The following is a 6,614-nucleotide window of genomic DNA, read 5'->3' as shown; positions in this document are numbered from 1 at the left end:
TAAGGCTTAAGTTCATTTTGGACTCGAATAAATGATTTATTTATTTTATTTTAAATAAAGTTAATTGCTTGCTTGATTGATTGTGCACTGTAGTAGGCCAAAGATTTTAACTTATTGTGTACGAAACATATAAACTTCAAGAAGCAAGCTTATATGAAGAAGTTCTGAAAGTCAAATTGAAATTTATTTCCAAACCGAAAATTGGTATTTTCATGCAGGCGCTTGACTCTTACCTGTACCGTAGCTTGAGTTTACGTGAGCTTCTCAGCTCTACGAGTTGAAATCGTGAATTAACGTCGCAAGCGATCACTTTCATTATGAAATTCGTAGTATTATAATAAAATCGATAAACAACGAATAGACTTCACGGTCTTCACTGTCACCATAAAAGAACTTTTAAGGATTTAATCTTGTGGTAGTCCAAGCAATAAATTGAAAAAAAACAGACATACAATGGAAATCAACAACACGAACTGACAAAAGGCTTACTAATCAGTAATGGCGACCACTGCGGAGCATTTCGTTAAAGGTCCAACAAACATTTCCAGGACCAGTAATTACAACAAGTTATTGTCTACATACCTTTTTTGAATTTGTGGTCCCTTACTCTTTCATCTGCGGCTGCTGATTCACAACAACAACCTTAGACACCGCAGGCGAACAACAAAATTAATCTGAACAACCGAACAACACGTGCAAACCGGAAATGCTGAACTTGACGCATGCGCATACGTTTTGCCGCGGTGTTTACTTTGTATAATATAGGGTTACTTGAATTCGATTACTCACCAAATAATTCTGTATACAGCTAATCTGCCCTTTGAATTTTTCCCCGTTGAAACATCCACAGTAAGACTTTCTTTTAGCTCCAAATCTTCGCCAAGAATAACATGTTTCTCGTTAATGACACTCACGCTGTTTTCTTCTAGTCACAGGACCGCAGCAAAAACCATTTTGATATAATTTTGGAAGTGAAATCTACTAATACGCACGAGCGATCAACTGTTAACGCTGAATACTAACGCGATCTTTGTCACGTTCAGTCACGAGGATAGTCACGTGAAAATTCGCGTGTTGTGATTGGTTCAGTTGATCAGTTGAGGAGAGAATGGAAACTGGAGAAGAAGGAGAGAGAGACTGGCAACGAGGTTGCCAGACCAATCGCTTTCGATGGTAAGTCTGCTTGCCTTTCCACGCTGTTTTGGTGGTCTTTTGAAAGATGGGTTTTGCTTCAAAAGGAAAAAACTACACAAACTTTTTACGAAGAAATCGAGGAAAATGGAACGTACTTTAACTAGTTGATCTGTTCCTGACGGTTGTCAAGATAACAAAGGATCGTGAGGCACTTAAATCAAGTTCACTGCAAAGGTAAGGAGTCCAATTTTATAGGGAGTTTCTGTTATGATAAGCTATAATTCTAAATAAATCAAACTAAGCAATGCATTGTGTGCTCTTTAAAAACCCCAAAAGCCGAAATTCACCTAAAAGGTTTCAGATCGACCTGAGAAAACGAGATAAATTCTGCGAAATAAGCTTAAGCTTGTTTTAAGTCCACCAAATCTATTTTGAGAGCTCACGTGTTTCAACACCCAGTCAGCACAATGCAGCAAGTAGAAATTTGCAATGCTTATCATTTTTTTCCTTTGAATTATTTATAAGGATTAACATTATATGAGATCTACAGTCTTTTCAATACATCAAGATGTAGGTTTTTTTTATTTGTCATTTATTTATGTCAGTTATTTATTTGTTTCCCACTGACTCATAATCTTTTTTATTCTTTTGATTTTGTTGTGTCATGAATTAAAGTGACCGCGAGGACAAGGAAATACAAGAAACATATTGATGATCCCACTATACCCATACCAAAATCTACAAGATTTGACCACATAAATTGCTTAAAGCAGTCTTCCCAGGCCAGTTGATGTCATCTCCCTCTCTTGCATAACTTTTTCCTGGAAATCATTTCCAGCACCATGAACAGAACACCTCAGAGTTTTCGGCTCGCCTGAGTGAGATGGCTGTTGCCAGAAATGTTGTGGATGACTTTGATGGACTATGGAGTCAGCCTTTATGCAAGAATTGAAGCTTCAGAGAAGCATTTGATGAAATTGAGTTGCCTATACACTGTACTTGAAAAGACTACAGAAATACCAATTGATGTAATACACACAACAACTCAGATTTGTCCACAGACAGTGATTCAGATAATGATGTTGAAGTTTCTAGTTCTGACTCCTCTGAAGAAATTGAGAACTCCGACACTGACGGCCATTCACTGGACTCCCCTGATGAAAGTGAAACTAATTGTTCACAAGAAAAAAACATTTTCTGCCAAAGAATATGCCTGTATGGCTATTCTGGCCTTAATTTCAAGACATTGTATGACAATGAGAGGCTGCTAAAGATATCCTTGTTTTAATGAAACTACGGGTAATTTGTCCAGAGAATGTCACAGTACAGTTTTACAAATGTACAGCAAGTGTGTGGAAACTGTGAGCTTTTCATTTCTGACATCTGTGACAGATGTCTTCCTCTTTTTCCTAAAGTCGTAAAGGATCAAGTCAAAAATTGTTCAACAACGGGCTGTGATGGGTATGTGTGTGAATCTACAATTATATTAAATATATACATGCATATATATACTTTTGGTTTTATTGAAATTGTAAATAATATATATACATTTATGCTGACAGGAATTTTTTGCTTAATCTATTTATCAAATCTGAGAGCATCCATTTTTCTATCAGTTAAACTCTGGGTGTTTGATTTAAGGGTCCATACGGGCACATATACACTAACAAATCAGGTTGAATCTAACAAGCAATGTTATGAGTGCTATAGTTTTATGTTGAGTTGTCAGACTTAAACTGGAATTAATGTAGTAACATTTGTTTGGAAATAATTACCTTGGAGCTTGACAAAAATAAAAAGGTATGGAACTCCAGTGAAATGATCCTGTTGATTTTTACTAATTCACAGAAACTGATTCATGCACTGAGTTCATCTTTAATTTTGACATTTTGGGAAATTTGTAGAAATTTCAAACACAATATTTCATGTGTTTTAGCTGTTCCCAAAAATTCCTAGATATTCCAAACACATTTTTTAAAACAGTCTGGGAAATAATAGGAGTTCCTAGGAATTCCCAATAATTCCCAGTCATACTTTTCACTATTCCCAAATATTCCCAGAAATTCCAAGGTCTTGGATTAAGCATGATTTGCATGGCTTGGAATAACTTGGAATTCCTAGGAATTCCCAATAATTCCCAGTCATACTTCCACTATTCCCAAATATTCCCAGAAATTCCAAGGTCTTGGATAAAGCATAATTTGCATGTCTTGGAATAACTTGGAATTTCTAGGAATTCCTAGGAATTCCTAGGAATTCCCAGACTACTGGGAATTTATTTCGCAGGTATGCCTGGACCAAAAATTTTACAACCTAGTTACAACCGTTGCCACTGACACAGTTGCCCTGAACATAAGTTTTGAAGCCCTTTTGTTTATGGTCTTATCAATAATGATGAAAAAGTAGTTTCTTGTAAACAACATTACCCAATTCAAGACTACAGTAGAGTACAAACCTCATACCCTATTTAAGACCAAAGTGGCCAAAATCGAGACCCTATTTATGACCAAAACAGCTGAAAAACCCTACCCTTTGGGGCCACACATACCTATATAGTGCATATAAGGGAGTAACCTTAACCCCCCTGCTCCGGGTCACAGTAGAAGTGGGTACCTGTCAAAAGTGGGGGTTAAGTTAAGAGGTAAGGATATACCATACCATTGGGAGCTAACCCTAAACAGGCCAACCCCCTCTTTTTGAACTGCCCAAAGAAGTTGATCCCCAGGCCGACATTGTAGTTGAGACAGTATAGAGGAATGTACAATTAACCACTGGATGACTGAAGGAAAGTTCTACTCATCTGGACTGCTTCATCCCTTTGCTGATCTTTTCGGGGAAATCTGATATCCCCAAAGTACGCATTTACAATGAACCCTAGCTCTCAACATAGATTATTTCTTACAGAGAAAAAAGTATTCAACAAGAGATACGGAAATAGGATACTAACCTTGAGTAGACGATTTCCACCACACGCACGTGGATACAGAGCTTCAACTGTGTTCACTTTTAGAAAAAACCAGCTCCTGTTAAACATGTTCCCATAATACACAGTGCAAACTATGGCCAGCAATACTTCATCCAGGTTGTTGTTAACATTATAGGCTATTGCACTTAGTGTTATCACCGAATCACGAACAATAAGAACCAAAAGTCGGAACAACCCCAGTTTTGCAAATGTGTAAAATCCGCCATTCGATGACAGAAGGCTCTCCGTTATTTTCCTTCAAAACAATACTAAACTGTTTTCTTTTGCCGAAAGTTCTGCTTAAAAAGTCGAAGAAATGTGCCTACAACATCTTTCTATCCTCAGTATGAAAGGACACGAACCTGATGGTTTGCAAATAGAGGAAAAACTTCCCCAATCGAAACGCCGTTTTTTCTCTTTGTGAAACGAGCTGCGCGGCGCAGTTTAAACCGGATGTGACGTCACTTTTTGGCGGATGGTCCAGATACGCAAATTTCAGGAGTCTTGTGCCCCGTCCCTGGACTGGGCCAAAAAAGTGACGTTATCCCGTCATGCATTGCTGTGCAGCCAGACCGAATGAGTTTAAGAAATGTCCCTTAGGCCCAGCTCGGACGCAGAACTTTTCATGAGCCGAACCAAATACATTGAATTAAGTGCATGAAAAGTTCGGCGTTTGAATCAATTAAGAACGGCTATTTGAATTTGGAACGGCCCAGCCGTTCTTCCCGCCTAGCTCAGCCGGGAATTTTGGCTTTGGAACGGCTTTGATTCAGACGTCGAACTTTTCATGAGCCGAACCTAATGCATAAATTATCATAACGTATTTTACAAGCAGTTTTCACTTTGCCTGAAAATCGCTGTCATTTCGATGTGATTTGGTTTAAACTAAATAAAGTTCCGCGAATTAAGTTCAACGTCTGAATCAACAGGTGTACTTTTGGTAATTTGGGTCGGTCCAAATTCGAATTAAGTTCGGCTCATGAAAAGTTCGGCGTCTGAACTGGGCCTTACTAAATCCCAGACAGAAACCGACAGGAATCAATTACTCTTCCCCAAGGTTTGTGCCGAGAGAGCATCCTGGCTCAAAAGAGTGCGGTTTTAGAGCCGAGATTTGCTGGGTAGGTTAAGCTGAAACTGAGTTTTCCCGGGCTGGTCACGGGGTATGGTGGACTGTACAAGCGAGTTTCTTTCGCGCAAATTCATTTTTTGCTTTTTCTTCGTGATGATAGCCCAGGTTATGCGATTTCCCTTTAACAAGTCGAATTAACCGGGATAAAACCTGTCTAAATACAAACACTGAACCTTGAGTTTGAATTTGCTTCCCTAAATATTGCTATGAATGAATGAATGAATGCTTTATTTAACGTGGATATACGCTTAGCTTGAGAGCTAGTTTACAGGTATTCCACCTAATAACTAATGAGAACCTAACAACTAAACAACGCTAATATCACAATTCATCAGGTAAAAATCACAAACTATATAACAGCTATAACAGCGAAATGTTAGTCACAGCTTATCTATTTGGACAGAGTTCTTGAATTCAGAACGCGTATTTTCTCGTCGAAAATTGTTACCACCGGCTTCCCGAATGAAGTTCGATGCAAGTACGCCGTCTGAAGCAGCCGTCGCTCCAAAGTCGCTCTAAAGTCGAACTTAATCAAGTTTGGTTCGGCACATGAGTGGAGCGGCGTTTGTACCGGGCCTACACTTAATAATAGCGCTGTACTTTGTATTTAATAATGGAAATAAAAATGTGGAAATAATAATAATAATAATAATAATAATAATAATAATAATAATAATAATAATAATAATAATAATAATAATAACAACAAAATAATAATAAGAAGAAAAAAAAAAAGAAAAAATTTGCACTCAGCGAACGGGACTTGAACCCGCACAGGGTTACCCCCACAGACCTTCATTCTGCACGTCTACCAATTTCGCCACCGCTTCATGCCTGAACACTTTTGGCAAAATATATCGTATTAACGAGTTTCTTTTTCAGCGTCCTTAGCAACTTGTTGTCAGGTGTGATCTTCCTCAAGGGATTTTGGGCGATTGTTTCGCTGGCTCCGAGGCTTAGGGAAATAAAACAAATACATTAATTATCCATCCTTCAACCTCGATGTGATTTCTTTTGTTTTATTCCCCTAACTAAACCTCAGAGCTAACATGGTGTTGGCCTATTTGTATGAATAATTACTATACTGAGTTGGAAGGGTCTATTTCACGGCAATTTATAGCTAATAGCCAAGTATGTCAGCCGCTTTTCCTAACGACAGTTTTCCTCATTTCTTCTGCTCTCTTCATTTCTTCTTCTTCCATCAAAATAATGCATGGATACAAAGAAGCTCAAAGAAGATATTACACGTCGGTGCGAAGATAGATATTGATTTTATTTTCAAGTGGCAAAAACAGTATTCTTACTCGTTGCACTTGCTGGTAAAAGATTTTTACCACTCGAAAATAAAATTTATATCTTCAAGCCACAGTGTAATTTTCTTTTTAT

General features: G+C 37.9%; 1 protein-coding gene and 1 long non-coding RNA gene across 2 annotated transcripts in view; one reads left to right on the top strand and one right to left on the bottom strand.

Moving 5' to 3' along the window:
• LOC110048234 (uncharacterized) overlaps positions 1-6,614 on the bottom strand; it is a 150,747-nt gene that overhangs the window by 52,293 nt on the left and 91,840 nt on the right. The window lies entirely within an intron of this gene.
• On the top strand, positions 1,027-2,947 carry LOC149117272 (uncharacterized). The gene is made up of 2 exons (XR_016203598.1): positions 1,027-1,368; positions 1,810-2,947. It is a non-coding gene; the product is annotated as an uncharacterized LOC149117272 (long non-coding RNA).

This window comes from Orbicella faveolata, unplaced genomic scaffold (genome assembly GCF_042242905.1).
Source record: "Orbicella faveolata isolate gen_17 unplaced genomic scaffold, um_ofav_v1 contig_12, whole genome shotgun sequence".
Taxonomy (NCBI): Eukaryota; Metazoa; Cnidaria; class Anthozoa; order Scleractinia; family Merulinidae; genus Orbicella; species Orbicella faveolata.
Note: the sequence above shows the minus strand (reverse complement) of the source record. Positions and strands in the feature narration are given on the sequence as shown.